The sequence below is a fragment of the Macaca mulatta genome, chromosome 3 (genome assembly GCF_049350105.2).
Source record: "Macaca mulatta isolate MMU2019108-1 chromosome 3, T2T-MMU8v2.0, whole genome shotgun sequence".
In the NCBI taxonomy this organism is placed as follows: Eukaryota; Metazoa; Chordata; class Mammalia; order Primates; family Cercopithecidae; genus Macaca; species Macaca mulatta.
Window position 1 is genome coordinate 145,794,203 of NC_133408.1, and position 22,168 is coordinate 145,816,370.

At 42.1% G+C, this 22,168-nt stretch overlaps 1 non-coding gene across 1 annotated transcript; it reads left to right on the forward strand.

The window, feature by feature from the left end:
* The first annotated feature begins 18,843 nt into the window (after positions 1-18,843).
* On the forward strand, positions 18,844-18,951 carry LOC114677200 (U6 spliceosomal RNA). The gene has a single exon (XR_003728501.1). It is a non-coding gene; the product is annotated as a U6 spliceosomal RNA (small nuclear RNA).
* Positions 18,952-22,168: the final 3,217 nt, after the last annotated feature.

Here is a 22,168-nt window from a genome sequence, read left to right on the forward strand (position 1 = left end):
CATAAAAAAGGATGAGTTCATGTCCTTTGCAGGGACATGGATGAAGGTGGAAACCATAATTCTGAGCAAACTATCACAAGGACAGAAAACCAAACCCCCATGTTCTCACTCATAGGTGGGAATTGATGAGAACACTTAAACACAGGAAGGGGAACATCATACACTGGGGCCTGTCATGGGATGGGGAGAGGTGGGAGGGATAGCATTAGGAGATATACCTAATGTAAATCACAATTTAATGGGTGCAGCACACTAACATGGCACATGTATACATATGTAACAAACCTGCATGTTGTGCACAGGTACCCTAGAACTTAAAGTATATATATATAAAAAAAGACTGTATTCTCAAGGAATTCAATGTCTAGTGCAAGAGTCTCAATGTTCTTCCTGTCCCAACATATATCATTACAAAAATATTTGTTAAATCTCTTGCCTAATGCCAGATACTGTTCCAAGTGATTTACATGAAGTGGCTCATTAAATCTTTACAATAACCCTATATTCACATACTGTTATCTCTGTTACACAGCTGAAGGGCAGGTGGACTGTGTTTTCCAGGCTGAGTCATTGTTCAGAAGGCATACATGTTTATAAATCATTATTATACCAGGATATCAGTGAAAGTAGAACAAGAGTATGAGACTAATTATTTCTAAGGAAGTTATTGGGGGAAACCCCACCCCCGATATTTATCCTGGTTTCTTTTCTATTTCCTAGGCATCTCAGCTGGTTTGGGAAATAAAGGGAAAGAGCACAAGAGAGAGAGAAATTTAAAGCTGGGTGTCCAGGAGAGACATCACATGTCGGCAGGATCTGTGATGTTCCCCGAGCCCTAAAACCAGCAAGTTTTTATTAGCGATTTTCAAAAGGGGAGGGAGTGCACAAACAGGGTGTGCATCACAGAGTTCACATACTTCACAAGGTAATAAAACATCACAAAGCAAGTGGAGGCAGGGCGAGATCACAGGACCACAGGATGGGGCGAAATTAAAATTGCTAATGAAGTTTCGGGCATGCATTGTCATTGATAACATCTTATCAGGAGACAGGGTTTGAGAGCAGACAACCCGTCTGACCAAAATTTATTAGGCAGGAATTTCCTTATCCTAATAAGCCTGGGAGCACTACAGGAGACCGGGGCTTATTACATCCCTTCGGCTTCGACTGTCAAAGGCGGTTGCCTTAAGGGGGCCATCTATAGACCTACCCTCAGGGTGCATTCTCTTTCTCAGGGATGTTCCTTGCTGAGAAAAAGAATTCAGTGATATTTCTCCTATTTGCTTTTGACAGAAGAGAAATATGGCTGTGTTCTGCCTGGCTCACTGGCAGTCAGGCTCCAAGTCTTGTCTCCCTTGTTCCCTGAAGATTGCTGTTATCCTGTTCTTTTTTCAAGGTGCCCAGATTTCATATTGTTCAAACACACATGCTCTACAAACAATATGTGCAGTTAACACAGTCATCACAGCGTCATGAGGGTATTGATTGGGGAAGTGGTAAGTGTTCATGAAATCTTCACAATTTATGTTCAGAGATTGCAGTAAAGAGCGGCGTAAGAAATTATAAAAGTATTAATTTGGGATACAAATAATTGTCCATGAAATCTTCACAATTTATGTTCTTCTGCTGTGGCTTCAGCTGGTCCCTCTGTTCGAGGTCCCTGACTTCCTGCAACAGGAAGTGGAGACCCCTGATTCCAGATGGATGACTAACAGGGTATGGAAACCCCGACATGGAAATCCATTCTTTTTCCTGCTACTTATCACAGAATCTCAAGCCTGTGATGTGACTCATGACAGCATTTGACCCATAGTGAACAACTTCAGTAGAAAGCATTCTTGACCTCACAGGCAGCCCATTCTGTCTTTGGCTAGCTTGAATGTTCGGATATATTATACTGTATATTGTGCCAGAATTCATCTCCTGATAATTTCTGAAAACCTGCCCTAGTTCTGTTTCTCTTTTTTCCCCGGCTTTACAGAGGTATAATTGACAAATAATAAGTGTATGTATTTATAGTGTACAATGCAATGCTTTGCCTAATTCTGCTTTTTAGAACAGCTTTTCCTAATGTTCTACATGTGACGTTAATAAGCATTACATTGGGAAATAAAAGATGAGATTGTGGTTCAGTGAGTTTGGTAAATACGTTTGAACAGAGGTTTCTTTATTAGAGGATTTTCTCAGAATCTTCTGTATGCTAATGTGCTTTGTGAACTTCAGAGGGGCTTACCTTTGTGGCGTTTTCCAATTTTATTTACCCACACAACTGTTTCTTGAATGCCACATACTAACGCTCCACTGGAAATGGCTGGGGAGGTAAGACTAGGGTGTCTCACAGTTTTAAGGAGCCAGGTCCTGCCTTTCTCAGGCCAGCTTTTCAAATGGTTGTGTGTGTGCTGTGAATATAATCTTCTCCAAACTAAGCATCCTTGCATCTTTTAGTTTTCTTCATGGTCAGGTTTTCAGACCTTTCTTTCTCTGGTCATCCTTCTCTGGGCAGCTCCAGTTTGCCAATATATGTTCCTCCTAATGCATGGGGTTCAGAACTGAGTATAGTAACCCTAAGGTGGATTTTGGGTTGGTTCTAATGAGCACATCTGGAACCCTTGGGACAGTCTCATTCTGCTGCTTTATTTACAACCTCATAGGGAAGATTAAACAACTCTCAGCACAGATATGGACTCTAGAAGCAAGAGAAACTGGTGGAATTTGGGAGCAGTCCAGAGAACAAATAGAATGATTTTTAGTTCTGAAAGTTTGGGATATCTTAAATAATCAAAGATTTGGGAGCCTATTATGTGCAAGGCACTAGAGAGGATAGAAAAGTTGTGAGCTATTAGTCTTTCACTCAGAGAGCTGAACACTGAGGTCAGGAGATGGTTAACAGAACAGGCCAAAAATATAAGACAGCATTGCCAATGGTGAATTATGCAGATTAAGTAGGGTTTTAGGAATTCAAGAAAGATTTGCTGCTAGCTGTTTGTGTATTTCCTCTATAGAATCTCATCCATACACTGAGGATGAATAAACATCACCAATGGGTTGAAAGAGGCGAGTCTTGCTTGACGAATGTATGTGCTCCCAAATAGCTTGGTAGTGAAGTGAACTTTTGATCATGGAATACTTTTTCCCAGTGATATTTTATAAAATTATAAATGTGTTTTCTGGAAGAAGGTAATGTTTACTCCAAGTCAAAAATCATGTCCTGAACTAGAGTCAACTTCTAAAAAGTCATATGCTTAAATGCCAAAACAGAGAGTAAGTTTTTTAGGGTACAAAGTATTATTCAGAATAAGTTAAGAAATACAAGTACTTTCTTCTCAGAGTAACTCCCACACTCGAGGTGGGCCATTACAGTGGCTAAGAGCACAAATGTTGGAGCCAGACCTTCTTTTTTCTATCCCTGTTCTTCTACTTGTTAAGTGAATGACCCTGGCTATGTACTTAACTTCTCGCTATCTTGTTTTGCTTTTTTTTTTTTTTTGGTAAATTCAGATGTTAAATAATTCTTATTTCATAGGACTGGTATGAGTGCCAATGCAACACAGTCTATGTGTTTCAAGTGCTTTGCAGATAAAAAGACAGGGTATCTCTATTATTTGTTACTATGTAACAAATCATTCTAACACTTAGTAACTTGAAACAAGAATCATCATTTATTATCTTTCATATTTTCTGGGGGTATGGAATTCAGGAGCAGCTTAGCTGGGTGATTCTGTTGAGATTTCCCAAGTTGCAGTCCGATGTCTGCTGGAGCTGAGGTCACCTGAAGGCATAACTGGGGCTGGAAGATCCACTTCCAAGGTGGCTCACTGACGTGGCAGGCAAGTTGGTGCTGGCTGTTGTCAGGAGGCCTCAGTTCACCTTCACATGTGCCTCTCTGTAGGATTGCTTGAGTGTCCTTACAACATGGCGGCCACCTTCCCTCTGGAGTGAGAGACCTAAGACACTGATGTGGAAGTGCAATGCCTTTTATGACTTATCTTTGGAAATCATACACGATCGCTTCAGCTTTATTCCACTCTTATTTAATGTGAGAGAGGGCTACACAAGGGCATGATGCTATCAGTGGGGGTCATCTTGGAGACTGGCTACCATACCCTTCAAAAAGGCACTATGTCCTATTGTGTTACTGATACTAGGTACAGGAAACTAAAATACAGAATATTTTATTTACTTTGAGACAGGATCTCACTCTGTGGCTCAGGCTGGAGTGCAATGGTGCTCACTGCGGCCTTGACCTCCTGGGCTCAATTGATCCTCCCACCTCAGCCTCCCAAGTAGCTGGGACTACAGGTGTGCACCACCATGCCTGCATAATTACAGAATATTTAGAAATCACGTGGTCCATGTAGATACTCAGCTTTGTTTTCCTGAAGGAGTGATCTGTTAACATGACTTCATTGCTGTAAATCACATGTCACATGTTTTGGATTGGGTTCCCCGGAAAGCAGAACCTGAGACAATGACTTATTTGGGAAGTGGTCCCAGGAAGCAGGAGGATGGGAGTGGGTTCAGTGAGCAAGGAAGAAGGGAAAGCCAATATGAAGGTATGTTATGGAGGCTGCTGCTATAGCCACTTTGGACTTGATTCCTCTGGGACCTCCTAAGAAGGGGACTGAATGCCTCCCAGCATTATCTACTTGAAAGACGGGAGGCCAGGGCATTTATCCATTGACTCCCTCCTTCCACTGACTGAGGGCTTCCCCGGGGGGCGGTGGTGGTTAACTTCCCTTGCACTTATGATCTGTGCTCGTGCTCAGGCTGAGGGGCCCCATGGGACTGGAGAAGACTCAGACAAAAACTAGAACTGTTGGCTGTTGCTGGAGGGAGGATCCTGTCAGCACAAGTGGGTCTGAGCTCTCACAGCTGTGGCAAAAATCAGAGGTGGGCTGAGGGATGTGATGTAGACACCAGAGACATTCGCTACATCAGGTTTGTAGGAGTTGGGGATTAGGTGGCTGTGATAGTTCAGCTCCTCCAAGAAGCAGAAGTTAAGACAGGAGTAGATATGTAAGAACTGTTTTGGGGAATATGCCTCGAGGAAGAGGAGGAGGGAGCTGGAGGAGGCTGGGAGAGCTATCAGACTGATACAAGTCTGCCCCTGGGTTGGAGAGAGGGAAGGAGGAAAGGTTGGGTAGAAAGTCTTAGGTTGTGGTGCAGGTCTAGGAAAGGTTCAGCCAGGCTGCTGGTGAGGCCTCAAGCCAAAGTCCTCATTGGAAGAGTCCTAGTTTCACAGGCATGGACCTACCTTTGTGTCCCAGCCTGCATGAAGCATGGCCTCTGTGCAGAAAAACACAGTGGTGGATTCCGAACACCTCAGTTCAGCTGTCAGGCAGGTACTCTCCCTGCAGTCATTGATCTGAGAGGTCACATACAGTCTATTTTTGTGGCTGCCACAGGTAGTGTCATGCGTGGACAGCATGTGATAGCACAGGTAGTTGCAACAAAGCTTGTATTCGGGGGAAACCAGAGGTCACGCTCCGGATGTACTAAGATATCTCCTTCCTCCTTCTGTTTGCCACATTGTCTGAAATTCCACCATAAGGGAGCAAGCCCTTTGTTTAATTGTTGCCCTGCCTTCTGGCTCAATTCTGAAAGAAGTAACAGATTGAATCAGTAACACTTTCAGATAAACACTTCATCTAAATTCTTTAATTCTATGACAGATGGAAGGGCTCTGGGACAACACTGAGGGCATGTGGAATTTGGGTGAGTAGCCTGTAAGGAAAAGGGCACAGATCTGAAGGACTGAGGGCCACACTGGGCATTCTTTCCAATTATACCACGGCCTGCCTGCTGGAAGTGGAGCCAAACCAGCGTTCAGACTCTGTAGTCCATAGCAAGTGAAATGTCCTTCGAATGAAGTGTCTGTCCAGTACCACTTTTTTCTAAATCTAGAATATTTTGAGGGAGGGTGTATTTTTCTGAGTGGTTTGAGAAATTAAATGAATATTGCCTAGGCAGCTGGAATATTTGAGTGGTGAAGTGGGGTTGCGGGAGGAAACGATCCCAAGATGTTTCAGATGGCGATCCATGAGCCACTTGGACAAGAATCCCAAAAGCTTAAAAATATTCATTTCCTGTTCTCCCCGACCCATGTCCCCTCACCCAAGATCAACTGACTCAGAACTTCTGGGGATGAGACCCAGGAATCATTAATTTTACAAGTGTTTCTGGTGATTCTTGTGAACACTAAAATTGGAGAACCACGGGTTTAAGACTAATTGTAGTGTGACAAAGGACATAATAGCTAGGGCAGTTTAGTTTCTAACACGTAATTGAGGTCTTTCTATATCTTCTCTCCTGAACTGTAGAAACCACTGCCCCCAACTTCCAGCTATGTCCTTGATATCCCAAGCTCAGTGTGTACATAGCCAAACACCGAATCACTGACCCTCGTCCTTGCTAAGAGGCTTCTCCACCAGCCTTCCCCATTACAGTATTGACAGCTGCGTCCTTTCCCATTTGCTCAGACCAGGCTCATCTGCCCTTCACCCCACCCCTCCCGCTTCATAGCATCCAGTTAGCTCAGTTTCACAATACAGCCAGAATCATCTTATCACTTCTCTCCACCTCCACTGCTCCCTTCCTGTTCTGATTGCCATAATCACTCATCTGACTTTCGACAAGAGCCTCCTGACAGGTCTCCCTGCCTCAGTCTTTGCAGCTCACCCTGCCCCCACCTTGACCCTTGGCTCAAAACCACTCAGTGGCCCCCTACTTCTCTTCAAGTAGAAACCAAAGTCCTTACAGTGGCTTAATTAGGACGCCAACTATCCCCTGACCTCATCTTCTATTCTCTCATTTCTTCTGCTCTAGCCATGCTGGCCTCCCTGCTATCCTGGAGTACATGAAGCATGGCCTTGCCCCAGGACCTTTGCATTGGCTGCCCTTTCTGCCTGTACCCCTCTTCCCTCGGATCTCTGGGTAGCTCTCTCCCTCACCTCCTTTGCTTAAGTGTTACCTTCTCTGTGAGGCCTGCTATGACCTCCCCTATTTAAAGTGCAACCCTTCCCGTTCTGAATTCCCTTTACCTGTCTTGATTTCTTTTGCATAGCACAGCGTATTCTAATACGCTGTATAACTTACTTATGTTTATTTCCTACCTCTCCCCAACAGAAGGTGAGCTCTAAATCGGCAGGGATTTTTGTTTGTTTTATTCACTGCTGGACCCCAGGGTCTGGAACAGTGCCTGGCATATGGAAGATACTCAGTAAATGTTTGCTAAATGAGTGACTGAATTGCATAGAGTGGAATGAGAGGAAGCATGTGTTTCTATGGAATGATTCCTTATAGAGAATTTGCCATATCCAGATCAAAAGAGACCTGTGAGTTTAGGTCATCCACAGAAAGATGCAAATCACATTTGAGCAATAAACTTTCATTCAGTGTTTACTGTGTGCTAGAAACCACGCTAAGCATTTTCACCAGCATTATCTCTTTAAATCATTCTAACAACCAACCCTATGATGGGGGTCTACTAGTCTTATTTTACAAATGGGAAAGTGGAGGCCCACAGAGATTAAGGAACTTGCCCAGGGTTGCACAGCTAAGTGTCAGACTCAGAATGTGACCTAATGCTGTGAGTCCAAAGTCTGAGTAGACTGCTGCTGCAGAGTGTGGCCCTTCCTAGTGATACTTCTGTTTAAGTGTCTGTTTACTTAACCTCTGCTGATCCCTTTAAAAATCAAAGTTTATAAGCTTAAAGCTGTGGCTCATACACTTTGTGCTTAAAAATGTTTATTTTGATTATGCTAATATTGCTTCATTGTTTAGCCGAGTTTCTGTGACACTTGTAGGAACATGTGCTCTCACCTCTGTGTACTTTTTTGAGACAGGATCTGGCTCTGTCGCTCAGGCTGGGGTGCAGCGGTGTGAACACAGCTCAGTGCAACCAGGCTCAAGTGATTCTCCCAACTCAGCCTCCCAAGTAGCTGGGACTACAGGCACATGCCACCATGCCCGGCTAATTTTTTGTATTTTTTTTTTTTTGTAGAGATGGGATTTTACCATGTTCCCAAGGCTGGTCTTGAACTCCTGAGCTAAAGCAATCTGCCCATCTTGGCCTCTCAAAATGCTGGGATTACAGGTGTGAGCCACCATGCCCGGCCCTGTGCATTTCTGAGCTTTTTAGAATCTGCTGCTCTGCTGGCTTTACAAGTTCTTATGGTTGGTGAAAGGAATCCATAACTTCAGAGACTCCCTTTCTTCTTCCAGTGGACTTTTAGAACTCTTCAGAGGTCCCTCTGAAGACATATTCAGCACAGACCGTCTTCTAGTACTATCCTATTTCGTTCAAGTCAACAGATTTCTTGAGAAGTTCAAGAAGCTAGGCTGCTAGGCTCTGAGGACACGAGATGATAAATGCATGGTCCTTGCCTACCTGGGCTCTTAGTGGAGCCAGGAAGAATGACAGAAAACACTATAGCCACGAAGGACCAGAGACAGCATCTCCATGGCACAGAACCAAAGCTGGCTGCAGCAGGAGGTGGGATGAGTCTGCCCAGAGTGAGGGGAAAGGGGATAGATTGACAGCAGGAGGTGATGTCCAGGTAGGCTTCAGGCTGTGCAAGAGTTGGGAAGTGGGGAAGGGAAAAGCCATTCTAGCAGCAAAGAGGGCCCCAGCAACAGGCAAGGTGCAGTAATGTGGTGTGTTTGGGGGGACTCTACTTGAACTTGATGTGGGGTGGGGAGTGCTGAGAGTAAAGGGTGGGAATGAAATGATGGGATTCCAATTGTGCAGAGCTGGGGATGAAGAGGTGAGGAATCTATAACCCTTGTGGGAGGGTTTTGAAGAAGGTGGATTCTTGACCTACTTGAGATTATGGTTCTGCAATAGGGTGAGGGGCGGGCAGGACTCATGGCCCACTGTGTCATTTAATCCCCTTTGCTGGAGAGAAACCTCTGTCTAGAGTAGATCATTTCTTACAGACTTTCCTGTGCCCTGAACTGCTTTGCTTAGAGTAGATACTCAGTATGTACATCGTGAATAAATGTGTGTTGACCCCCTCCAGTTTATTTCTGTCATTTTATTTTTTTAATGGAGATTCTCTTTTAAGAGCAATTGGGGATGGATTCAGACATCAGAAGATCTGCTCTCACACTGACTGCAGATTGTCAGGTAGTTGTGGGCAGCAGTTATAGAAGTTGTGGGCAGTAACTCTTCAGTTACTTTGCACACTAATTTGCTCATTGTAAGATGGAAAACTTCCCCCTCTTTCTCTTTCCTGGATTAAAAAAAACTTTTTTTTGAGACAGAGTCTCACTCTGTCACCCAGGCTGGAGTGCAGTGGCACTATCACAGCTCACTGTAGCCTCAACCTCCTGGGCTCAAGTGATCCTCCCATCTCAGCCACTCAAGTAGCTGGGACTATAGGTGTGTGCCACTAAGCCTGGCTAATTTTTAAAATTTTTGTAGAGATGGGGTCTCGCTATGTTCCTCAGGCTGGTCTTGACCTCCTGGGCCCAAGTCATCTTCCTGCCTCAGCCTCCAAAATGCTGAGATTACAGGTGCGAGCCACTGCACCCAGACCCTCTTTCTAAGCTGGATTTTATCAAAATATTTGACTGCTCTGAGACTATTCCTTGTCAGAACAAATGCATTTGGTATGGGACTAAATTATGGGACATTGTGGGAGTGGATTCACATAGGGCGAAGTGACCAGATGTTTGGGTAACCAATATTACTGCTTGCATAGAGGCAAAGGAGATAAGGCAACCGATGGATTTGCCTGCATCCTGGATCTCTTTTAATTTTTCTCAGCCATAAATCAATTCATAAATTCAAATAGAAAAAATATATGATCTCTAAAACACCATGGGGAAAATAAAACCAAAAATCCACCAACAATTTTGAGTAATGGAAATAATTAGTATTTTTTTTGTTTAACTTAACTACAATCTTTAGTAGAACTGTGAATACTTGCCTGTCACATTCTTTTGACAAGTTTATGGGTTTATTTTCAGAGAGGAAAAGTGAGATAGAGAAAAAATGGAGAGAGAAAGAGGAGAAAGGGGGAGAGGGAGGAGAGAAAGACCTTCAGATATTTAGCTACTTGTATGCATTAGAGAATCCCTTGAGACACAGAACTAAAATTAGCCAGAAGCAAATACCCACTAAATGCCAAAGCATACTCCATGGCCCAGAAGACTTGTCTGGTGCTTAGAGGTAAAGTTTGGTCTATTTGTCCCTATGCTGAAGGCTAGTCTATGTCCCTGTTCTCTTGACATCATGTTCCCGTAGCATGTACACAAATTAACTGATGATTGTGGTGGAATTCTGTCCTTCTATATCCAGCCTCAATCTGAGAGATTCTTAAAGATTCTTATCTTAAATGTATTCCAAAATAAAATTCCAAATCCAAATCCAGTCAATGGAGAAATTACTTTGTAGGTCTATGTTATTCTCTATTTATATTTCTTATATGAAGTCCTCATTTTTCTTCAGGGAAAATGAAGTCTTACATTTTTGTATTGCTTTATAATTTACAAAGTGCTTATCATCCATGACTCCATGGAAATGTTACTATGCTGTGAGGAAGGATATTTTTATCCCATTTCACAGTGAAGAAACTCGAGCTTCTGATATTTTCCTGAAGTCTCCTGGCTAGCACTCAACAGAGTCGTGTCCGGTATCTTTATATATGAACTCCTAGACCAGGATTTGTACCATAAAAAGTACTGACTATTAAACTGCAGTAAACCTGCAAATCTTAGTAGGGAAATCAGTTGTGTTCTAACTACCTGTTTAAAGCAGAAATTAAAATAAAAAGTACACATTCAAATAAAAAAGCAGCTAATTATTGAACACTTACTGTGTGTTAGTAGGACTAGGAATTTAAAAGGTTTATTATCTCTAATTCTCCTGACAACCCTAGGAGGTATGGCACTGTGGTCATGTCCGTTTTTCTAGATAAGGAAAGGGCTTATGAAAGTTAAGAAAATGTCAAAGATCACACAGCTAGTAAACAGCAGAACTGTGAATCCAAGTCGGTTAGATGCCAGAGCTAAGGGATTAACCACTCTTGTGATCGTCAAGGAAAGTCCATCAAAGGTTGTTTTTTCTTTTACATGACAGAGCAACAGCAACTAAATATTTATCGAGTGCTTCCTCTATGCAGACATAGTGCTATATGTTTTACATGTGATTTCTCATTCACTCCTTACAACAAATCTATAAAGGAGGAATAATGAATTGCTCCCATTTTATAGTTGGTACAACTGAGGCACAGAGGGGTGAAGTATCATGCCCAAGTTCACAAGGCTAGTAAGTAGCAGAGCTGGGATCTGAACCCAAATAATGGTTCTCTCAGGATCTGGGTGTTTCCTGTGTATCCAATGCCACAAAACAGTCTTCTCTTGCTCTGTTGTGGTCAAAGTCTTGGAAGGTGTGGGATTGTTCATGATGCTTAGGGCTCCTTGGGCATGTCAGGGAGCATCGTCATGCCTTCTTGGATAAGCTGGTAATAAGCAAAATTTTCCTATGTGGAAAGGAAGAATTTAATAGGAACTTTCTACAAGCACTTTGTTGTGGAGAGTCTGTCTGGAAATACCCACATTGTTGAGACTGAGCTATAAATACGCTTCAAAGATTTTCACTCTTAAGGCAGGAGTTGGACAAGTTAGAAGTTTACTTCTATAAGTCTGAAGAAAGAACAAGGTTAGGTAAAGTAGCTATTAATAACAGTTGACAAAAAGAAAAAAAAAAGTCTGGGACTGATTATCATAGTCTCTTAAACCAGATTATCAGGCTGCCACTTGCTACTTATTTCTTTTATATTATTATTGAATTCGGGTTCACAGAATTACACTGATCATTACCCTTGACTTATAATATATTGTCTACACTGGTCCTTGCAACTTGTTTATGGTGATTATTGTTTTAAATCCTATTTTAAAGCATAGTTGAGAACCGATTCTAATATATGCTTCTGGGTACTCTGGACCCAGAGCTACAGCACTGACATGTGGTTTGTTTGTGGAATATTGACCCGCATTCCAGACATAAACCCTAGGAGGAGTGACTGTAGTCAGCCCTGCAACCCAGAACATGGTGGCAAATAACCCTGCCACAGACATGAAGTCTCTCTCCTTTCCACCAGGGGTTAAGGTTTCAGGGCAGAGTCAGCTGTGGGCTTGGTGAGGACATAGTATTTATGACATACTCTCCAAATACCAAGGAGATAAAACAAATAAGTGGCATTTTCCAGGAAAACTGAGGCAATGTTTCCAGTGCCCTGAAAATCCTCAGAATCATCTCTCTGCCATTTGAAAATGTTGCTCATGCCCTCAACTGTTTTTCTTGGGAAGGCCGGCTTGGGTGAGGGCAGCAGAGCTGCTTCTCATGGGAAGTCTTGTGGAAGCTGCGTCTTGCCCATGGTCTGGTTAGAGATTCTGCCTCCGATTCTTAAGAGTCATTCATAGGGAGAAGGTGAGGTTGCCTTGGATAGAAATCTCTTCCCAAACCACCTATCTGGCAAAAATTTTCATATTAATCTCTTTCTTCCTCATCACAACTTCTCTCTGCTTCTATGGAAAACATCTGTTCCAACTTTCCTACCCCTAGTCAAAGTGGATTTTAATTCCGAAACTAAAGTGAGACCAGGCATTTTGTTTCTAGTGGATGAGGTCATTGTGACCACTCCTCTTCCAAGGGCGTTTGGCTTAGTTTTCTTTTTTGGTTATTTGTCTCTAATTTGGCAGCATGTTACAGTGGCTGCCATCACATTGAACAGTTTCAGGTTTCAACTCTAACATTTGCTAGTGTATTTTTTAAAACCTTGGACAACATATTTAACTTTGCTAAATTTTAGTCTTCATCTGTGAGATAATGGCAAGTACCTCATAAAGCTGTTATGATAATTCAGATACCCTTTGTAAGACATTTAGCACAGCACTGGGCACATAGTGTATGCTCAGTAAATGTTACTGATATTATTGCGAAATGTGTTAATATACTTGTAGTTTTATTTCTTCTCTGTGGATGCCCTGAAGTAGCCCTTCTGGGTCCAAGAGAATGTGTGCTATATACTTTAATATGTGGTGCCAGATTATTATCAAAAAGTTTGCAATAATTTAGTCTTATTATTAATGAACAAGTATAGCTATCTTCCTCAAACTTTACCAACCTTACCAGGAAATTAAGAATCATCTCAATTTTGGCTGATATGATGGGCAGAAATGATTTCTCTTCTTTTTAAATTTGCCTTTTCCTGGGATCTAATGAGATTAAACATCAATACATAGATTGTTGGCTATTTTCAGATTCTCTTCTACAGCTGAACAGGCCAGGCCTCTTCATAGTCTTTGTCTATGGGATTTTATAAATATTGCTATTTTAAGTACTACCAATTTATAACAGCTCTCTGTGAGTTAAGGATATATGTTGAAAATATATTTTCTCTCATTTTCCTGTTTTGTAATCTTTTGCTATGCTGACATTTATATTTTTCGTATAGACTGATAATAACCATTTTTCTTTTATGTATTCTGTTATTCATCAAACACTATTGTATGCCCAGTATATTTTCAAAACTGTATAAGACAAAGGTGTTGTTTTTTTGGTTGTGAAAGTAGTTTGCCATTTTTATAGCATATTTTTCTTTATATATCAGCTTTTCCCTAATTATTTAATTTGAAGAATTAACCTGAGAGTAGACTTAGGTGTAAAGTTTTGTTCTCATTTTCATTCTCTTTTTCTCTCAAAAGGAAAAAAAGAGAACTTTTTAAAACATGTATTGTGGCTTCTGATTTTGATTATACAATCATCTAAGGATTAGTATTGGAAACTTAAACTTTTGGATATTAAGAAGTATAAACTAAAAAATACTCCAGTCTCAAAACCTTATATTTTTGTAATTTATTTGAAGAGTTTCTTAATAACTAATAGCTCTTATTTTGAAGAAATATATTTATAAAATTCAGCAATTTCTTCACTTTCATTTCATTTTTTTCCCCTGTCAAATCCAAGTCAAATTAAGTAGAATAATTTTTAAAAGGGTAGTTACAGATGCTGTCTCTGGGTAGTAGAATTGGAATGATTCAAATATATTTATGTGTGTGTATCATACATACTGTTGATCCTTGAACAATGCAGGGGCTAGGGTTGCTGATCTCCTGCACAGTCAAAATCTGTGTATAACTTTTGATTCTGCCAAAATGTAGCTACTAATAGCCTACTATTAACTGGAAGCCTTACATAAACAGTTAACACATATTTTGTATGTTATATATATTATATACTATATTCTTACAATAAAGTAATCTAGAGAGCAGAAAATATTAAGAAATCATAAGGAAGAGGAAATAGATTCACTATTCATTAAGTGGAAGTGGATCATTATAAAGGTCTTGATCCTTGTCGTCTTCTCATTGAGTCTTGCTTTCTCAGGGGCAGTAGAGGTGTAAGAGGTGGAGAAGGTGGGAGGGGAGGCAGGAGAGGCAAGCACACTTGGTATAATTTTATGGAAATACATGGTAATTTCTGTTTGACTTTTTGCTTTCTCATTTCTCTAAAAATGTTTCCATATAGTACCGATCCTTCTTCCACTGTTTGCTTTAGTTTCAGTGCCCGTATCATAGAAGGGTCTGTGTTATAAAAGAAATTAAAAGCAGTCTTGAATAATTGGAATGCTTCTGCTGTATTGTCTAATGTCAATTTGTTTCCTGGCACTGCTTCTTCTACACTGTCTTCCTCATTGTCTGGCACTGGTTCAGAAACACTCATCTCCATCATGTTGTCTTCTGTTAATTCCTGTAGCATGGTGTCTGTTAGCTCTTAAATTTCTCCAAGATCTATATCTTGAAACGCTTCACCCTCCACCTATTTTTTTTTTTCCTTTGGCCATTTCCACAATCTCTTTCATGATTTCCTTGATTGGTGCTCTTGTCAATCTTGTGAAGTCATGCACAACATCTGGACACAGTTTCTTTTCCAGCAGGAATTTATTGTTTCAGGCTTGATGGCTTCCATGGCTTTTTCTGTGACAACAATGGTATCTTCAGTGGTGTAATCCTTGCAGACTTTGTGATGTTCTCTCTATTGGGGTTCTCTTCCATAGCACTGACAGATCTTTCCCATAGGGTAGTGTGTGTAATGAGCTTTAAGGGTCCTTATGACCCTGGGTCTAGAGGCTGAATTAGAGATGTTGTATTTAGTCACAAATGGACTACTTCAATGCCCTTGGTGTTGAACTCATGGGGTTCTGGGTGGTCAGCGGCATTGTCCAATATCAAAAGAACTTTAAGAGGCAGTCCCTTACAGGAAGGGTACTTCCTGACTTCAGGGACAAAGCATAGATGAAACCAGTCCAGAAGAACGGTTCTTGTCCAGGCCGCCTTGTCGTATATCCAAAAGGCTGGCAGCTGCTGTTTCTCTTTTCCCTCCAAGCTTCAGGGTTAGCAGCTTTACAGGTAAGGGCAGTTCTGTTTATTAACCCTACTTGTGGATGCAGTTCATCTGCAAGTTTTTTCAAATGGTCACAAACCTCTACAATTTTTCCCATATATTTATTGAAAAAAATTTGGGTCTAAAAGTGGAGCCATGCAGTTCAAACCCATATTGTTCAAGAGTCCACTGTTTATGATTTTCTTACTTTTCTACCAAGAATATGTACTGCTTTCATAATTGGATAAAGGACCATACAATTTAAAAAGGAAAAGAGAGAAAGTCCTTTTTAATGCCCTCACCTTCCACTAATCGTTCCCCTCACGTTTGCAAACTCATTTTTTAAAGGAACTCCCCTTTTCAGGGATAGCATGCATAGCTTTGCATGTTGGGTGCTCCTGTCTATAAGATTTTTAGTTTCTTTAAGTCAGGGCCTGGGTCTCTACATCATTTCCATTATTCTGGTCCAACTTGGCCCAGCCTCCAGCTTCCCCTGCCGGGAGGGAGTCCTGAGCAAATGCAGAGCCTCTTGTTCCTGGCACCCTGTCATAGGTGTCCTGCAGCAGGTGAGGGAGAGGGGTGAGTCGCAGGTTCAGCCTTGGGGAAGTGTGGTGATGAGAACCCGCATTGCAGGAGCTTAAAGTTCTCTAAAGCAGCTCTTAGATTTTTGAAGTTGCATCTAGTATAAATGAAAAGCTTGAATGCTTACTTAAGTGTTGGATCAGTGCAATAAACAAAATGATCAAATGGCAGGAATAGACTAACCTCGCAGTCTCTTCCCATCAACAGTATTTGTGGGAACAAAGTCATTTTTGGAGAGCAGATAAAATAATTTATTGGTAGAGGTTTGGGACATTGTCACAAGGGACCGAAAGGATAACACACATAGGAACCTTTCAAATGCTGATGTTATCGGAAAAAAAAGCCTTTCATTGAAAAGAGAGCTGTTCATAATTTGATTCCTCCCCCATGAACCTCAGATCCTTCTTACAGCCATGCTTTCCCGCAGAGGAGGAAAACCCTGAAAAAGAGAATGAGTGCAGAAAGTGGGAAAGCAGGAAATGGGGCCCGAGGAGCCTGAGATGAGGGTGAAACCTCGAGAGGCAAGAAATGCTTCAACCGTACAATGAGTCATGCAGAGTGAAATGAGGTCTGGGCTTCAGTTTCCTTTCTTTGCTCCCAAATCTTGGCATTATCTTGATTTTTGTCTTTAGATTCTGCTTGTAGTATCTTTATTCCAAAGAGGGAAGGCTGTTTCTGACATCTTCACAGGCCTTAGCATGCTCACTGTTGGAAGGCAAACACATTAGAGTACACTTACATCCCCAATTAAATATAACTAAATATTTGATGAGATATTATGTTGAACCATGTGAAATTGCTATTTATAAACGTCAAAAATGGTCAGATATTAGCAGTTTCATACTGTTCAATCAATGACTTTTTTTTTTTTTTTCTTTTTTTGAAGTAGGGTCTCACTGGCACCCAGGCTGGGGTGCAATGGTACTATCCTGGCTCACTGCAGCCTTGGCCTCCTGGGCTCAAGCAATGCTCCCACCTCAGCCTCCCAAGTAGCTAGGACTACAGGCACGTGCTACCACACCCAGCTAATTTTTAAAAATGTTTTGTGGAGGGTCGGGGCTGAGGTCTCGCTTTTTTGCCCAGCCTTGTTTTGAACTGGCTTCAAGCAGTCCTTCTGCTTACTGGCCTCCCAAAGTGTTGGGATTACAGGTATGAGCCCCTGCACCCAGCCCTAGTAACTTTACTTTTGAAATTATTTAACTGTAAGTGCTGCATTTAATTTACAATTCGCTATTATTTGTCAGCATCCATTACATATGGGCTGGAATTTACATGAACTGAGAAATTCTAACCTGCAGATAGTGATTAGAAGTAATGACATTTTAAATGTTGATGAATACTAAATTTAACAATTAATGGAGTTCACATAATGTGGCATCTGTAAACATTCCATTAAACATTTGTTCACTAGAGCCTCATAATTGTTTTTTTATTTTGGAGCTGTTGTAGGTTGGCTTCCTAAGGAGCAGTTTCTGATGGAGAGATTAATGCGCCGGAGATTTATTAGGGGAGCTACCAGGGTAAGCACCTGTGGGGAAGGAAAGTAAGCCAAATTGTACAGAGGGAGGAGCTGGGCCACCGTGCATTCATGACTGGCCTCTGCAGCTCCATGGAGAGCTTGAAGCTAGGATGGCCCTTCCTGTCATGAGACCGGGCTGCTCTGGAAAGGGGGCATAACCCCAGGCAGGGCGGCTGTCTGCAGGTGGGGGCAGTTCCAGAGCGGACCAGCAGTTGAGCACTGTTAGCCAGCATTCCCAGCAGCTTGGGGGACAGGTTCTACAGTCCTGCTGGGGAGTTGGGTGGCAAAGCAGAGCAACCACGACAGCTGCCTACTTTTTTTTTTTTTTTTTAAAGGTTTTTATTAATCCCCTAGCACTGGATCTGAAGGACCCAGGGGATCAATGGGCTCTGTTGGGAAGTGCTGACAGTGCTTGAGGCATTAGTTAGGGAGAGAAAGGCTTTTAAGTATATGTAAGAGGAAATAGGACGATATTGGGCAGGGGGAGATTTGTCAGTAGATGTCAAGGTAGAGAGCCCTGGATAAGAGTCAGGAATCTTACCTGGGTCTCTAGGTCCTACCGGGCTCAAGCTGCAACCCTGACTGGACCCTCGGTGGCCTTCCCTATGAACCCAAAGGACGAGGCAAGACCTGGTGACTCCCATCTCTCCTCCTGGCCCTGGCATGCGGGAGCTGTCTGAGTCTCATCTTTTATTTTGCTTTGTTTTTCCAGAACTGTGTCTCTGTTGCCCAGGCTGGAGTGCAATGGTGTGATCTAGGCTCACTGTAGCCTCTGCCTCCTGGGTTCAAGCGATTCTCTGCCTCAGCCTCCCAAGTAGCTGGGACTACAGGGGCACACCACCACGCTTGGCTAATTTTTGTACTTTTTTAGTAGAGTTGGGATTTCACTATACTGGCCAGGCTGGTCTCAAACTCCTGACATCAAGTGATCCTCCCACCTCCGCCTCCCCAAGTGCTGAGATTACAGGTGTGAGCCACCATGCCCAGCCCTGAGTCTCATCTTGATGGCTTCAGTGTGGAGCAAATCACAGTTCCTAACTCACCATTTGAAGGGCTAAGAAACTCCGAAATGATTCAGATTTCAATTAGGGAGTTTGTGAACCTTCTCCCATCTCCTTGCTCTGACTCCTGGGTTGTTGGTGGGGGCAGAAAGCAGAGATAAGATCCAAGCCAGGACACTAGATAAAGAATCATGCCTATTTCTCCTTCCTCTCCCTCATGATCCTGAGCAGGTACAGGTATGACTGGGACACTCCAATTCATTACGGAGCTGCAGGCAGCAGATCACAGAAGGAAAGCAAGAGAAGGGGGAGGGGAGCCAAGAGTTAGAAAACCAGTGACTTAAACACAAGGGCCCCTTGCTTTGCGACACATATACCAACATTGCAATGAGACTGAGAGATGAGCTTGGCGCCTGAGCAAAGAGGACACGAAAATTCATGAAGCATTTCATATTTTTTCAGGGGCTGGTTAAAAAAAGTTCTGGAGATAGATAGTGATGAGGGCTGAACAACAATGTGAATGTACTTAATGCCACTGAACTGTACAGTTAAAAATGACTAAAATGGTAAATTTTGTTATATTTTACCATAATTTTTATAAACAAATAAACATGACCCTGAGAGATAAAGGCTATATAAAGACATCATAAAGAGCAGCAAGCTATGAAACGAAAAATCACACAATTAGATTAATGATGTCAATTACAGCCAAAAGAAAAGCAAGTCTTGAAACCCCTATGCAAGCCCTCAGTCATTGCATATACCATGATATAAGTTCAGAGTATTAGAATGAACAGGATCAACGTCCTCTGGGTTCAAAGCCCAACTCTGACACTTAATAGCTGTGTGACCTTGGACAAGACACCTAACCTCTCTGAGCCTGTTTCCTTATGTATAAAATGAAAATGACATCAGACTCATGTATCTATTAGGAGAATCAAACAAGGTATTACAGGCAAGGCATTTAGCATAGTCCCTGGTAGCTAGTAGACAGTCATTAAATGTGTTTTCTTTCTTTTTCTACAACACACAAATGCAGTGGGTTGTGGGACACAGGAACTAACTTGACAAATAGTGAGGATAAAATAAAACAAAAAATAAAGGTAATATTTGGGTAGTAGTTTCTGGCAGAGGCAGACCAGATAGAGCAAAAACACTCTAAATTGTTGAAAAAGACTTAAAAACTTCTATTAGGCATAGGATACTGGCTTAGCTGTTGTAACTAAGAAAGCCCCACATATAATGGCTTAAACAAGGTGGGAGTTTATTTTTCTCCATGTAATAATCCAGAAATAAACTGTTCACAGATGACAAGGCGGCTCTATCATTCTCAACATAGGATTTCCATCTTTGGCTCCAACGGGGTTGCTTTGGATCCTGATATCATCTAGGTAGCAGGAAGGGGGATAAAGGCCAGGGGAGGGGAGGATATAAATTTCTTTTAAGGACATGACTCAGAAATGACACAGCTCATTCTCACCCAGTGTGGCCAAATCCATGCTGTAAAGATGCCAAGAGAAGTACACTTGAACTGGTCAGACAAATTCTCAGCTAAAACACAGGATTGCTGTTATTAAAGACGGGGAATATGGATGTTGCTGGACAGGTAGCCATCTCAGCCACATACCTGTGTTATGTTTTCTCTGGTCTAACACTTCAGGCTTTCAAACACAACAAACAAAAACAACAAAGCTAACATAATCCCCAAAATATAGCTCAATTTCTTGCTTGTTAATTTATTCAATAAATATTTATAGACTACTTACTATGTGCTAGGCACTGTTTGAAACATTGCGAATTCAGCAGACTGCAAAACAGACCAGCTTCCTGATCCCAGAAAGCTGTATTCAATAGGGAGAGAAGGTAAACAAATGAAAAACAGAAAAAAACAGAAAGCAATAAGTGCAAAGATGAAAATTAAGGCAATGGGGAAATGAGCGACTGGGTGGCTCCTCCCATTGGGCGGTTAGGGAAGTCCCTGCGAAGGAAATGATGGATAAGCTGAGACCTGAATAACCGAGTAGCCAACCATTGGAAGAGCGGGAAGCAGAAAATGCCTGCAAGGGAAACTGCAAGGGCAAAGGTCCCGACGCGGGGAAGATCTTAGAGGGTTTGTGGCATGGAAGGGCTAGTGTGGCTGGATTTAGTGGGAGAGGGGAGAGAAGAGATCAGAAAGGCAGCTGGGAGCAGGCTTACAGAGGGCTTTGTTAGCCAGGGGCAGTTTGTTCTCTGGCATTTTCCAGCGCTGATTGCATTGGACACAAAGTAGGCACCCAATGAGTGTTTGATGAATGGATAAACTGAAAGATAAAGACCTGAGGCTGTTGACTCTCAAAGCTTTCCTTTGCTTTACTTGGCAAAGATTAGGATTAACCTCTACTTATCCTTTGCATACCTCTCACTCAGAACCTCAAGACCTCTTTCTCCTTGCAAGATTGTTCTTAGTGTCTCTGGTCGCCCAATGTCCCCTGGTTAGAAAAGGCCTTAGGGAAAGAATTTGAGGAGAAGACAGCTATCTGAAGAAGATTGTCACATCTCCTCTTTGACTTTGTCTACTCTGTTCAACAGCTCCCGTTCTGATTTTCCTCCATGGGGTTTAACAGATCTGGCCCTAGCCTGCCACTCTTGGTTAGGGTCAAGTTTGAAGAAGCAGTGTAACAATGGAGTGGCAGGATGGGATGGTAGTTAAGGCTGTGGCCTTTACAGCCAGACTGCCCAAGTAAGGTACATAGCCATCTTGGTCATCAGTTTACTTATCTGTGAAATGGGGAACCATAATGGTTCATTACTGCAATATTGAAAGCTTTGAAACTAAGATTTTTAGTAACTCACTTGAGGGCAACACCTGTCCTGAGTTAATATGAAACTATTTGGAAGGAAAACTTGGCATGAAACTGCTTATAATCATTATTTATTCCACTTTTTAAATATTAGTGTATTTTGTTTGATTAGGAGACAGCCATAGACCCTTCCAGGGGAGTTATATAATTTACATAATTTATAATGGGCCATACTTCTCAAAATCTGAAAAATTTTGAAATCCGAAACACTGGACTTCAAGAATTTGGATAAAGGACTGTGAACCATTACTGTCCTTCTTAAAACATGGCAGCTAGAATGCATGTGAGCTGGCAGTTGTGGTTAACGTGCCAGTTCCAAGTTCAATGGGGAGTGAGAAGGTGTCTGGATGTCATAGAGTCAATCCCCAAACTTGCATTTCCCCCTTGTGGGTGAGATGGTAAAATGTGGCTCAAATGATACAGTAGGAGGATTTTCCAGGCCTCACAGGACTGTTCTTCGGGGGGAGATCTTGCGATGCCCTAGCTCTGGCCATTCTCCAGCCAATGGTTTCAGAGCTGATTTCTGATAAATGGGGGTTCTTTTAGTTTCAAGCAAGCAACAGAAGTCCACATTAAACTAGCTCAAGCTAGAGGATTATCAACGAAGCCAAGGTCGAGAGGCAGCTGGGCTTTAAGGATGTTCTGGAACTAGGAATGAAAGCGTTGTGGACAGTTAAGGCTTCCCTCACTCTCTTTTTCCTGCTTCTATGCAAGTCCACCCATCCATCCATCTGGCTGCAGAGGAGCTTTCTCTGCTTACTAATCCACTTGGCAAAAAACTGCCACTGTCAACAGCTTCTGAGCCATCTCTCCTGCATGGATTCCAGGCTCCCCA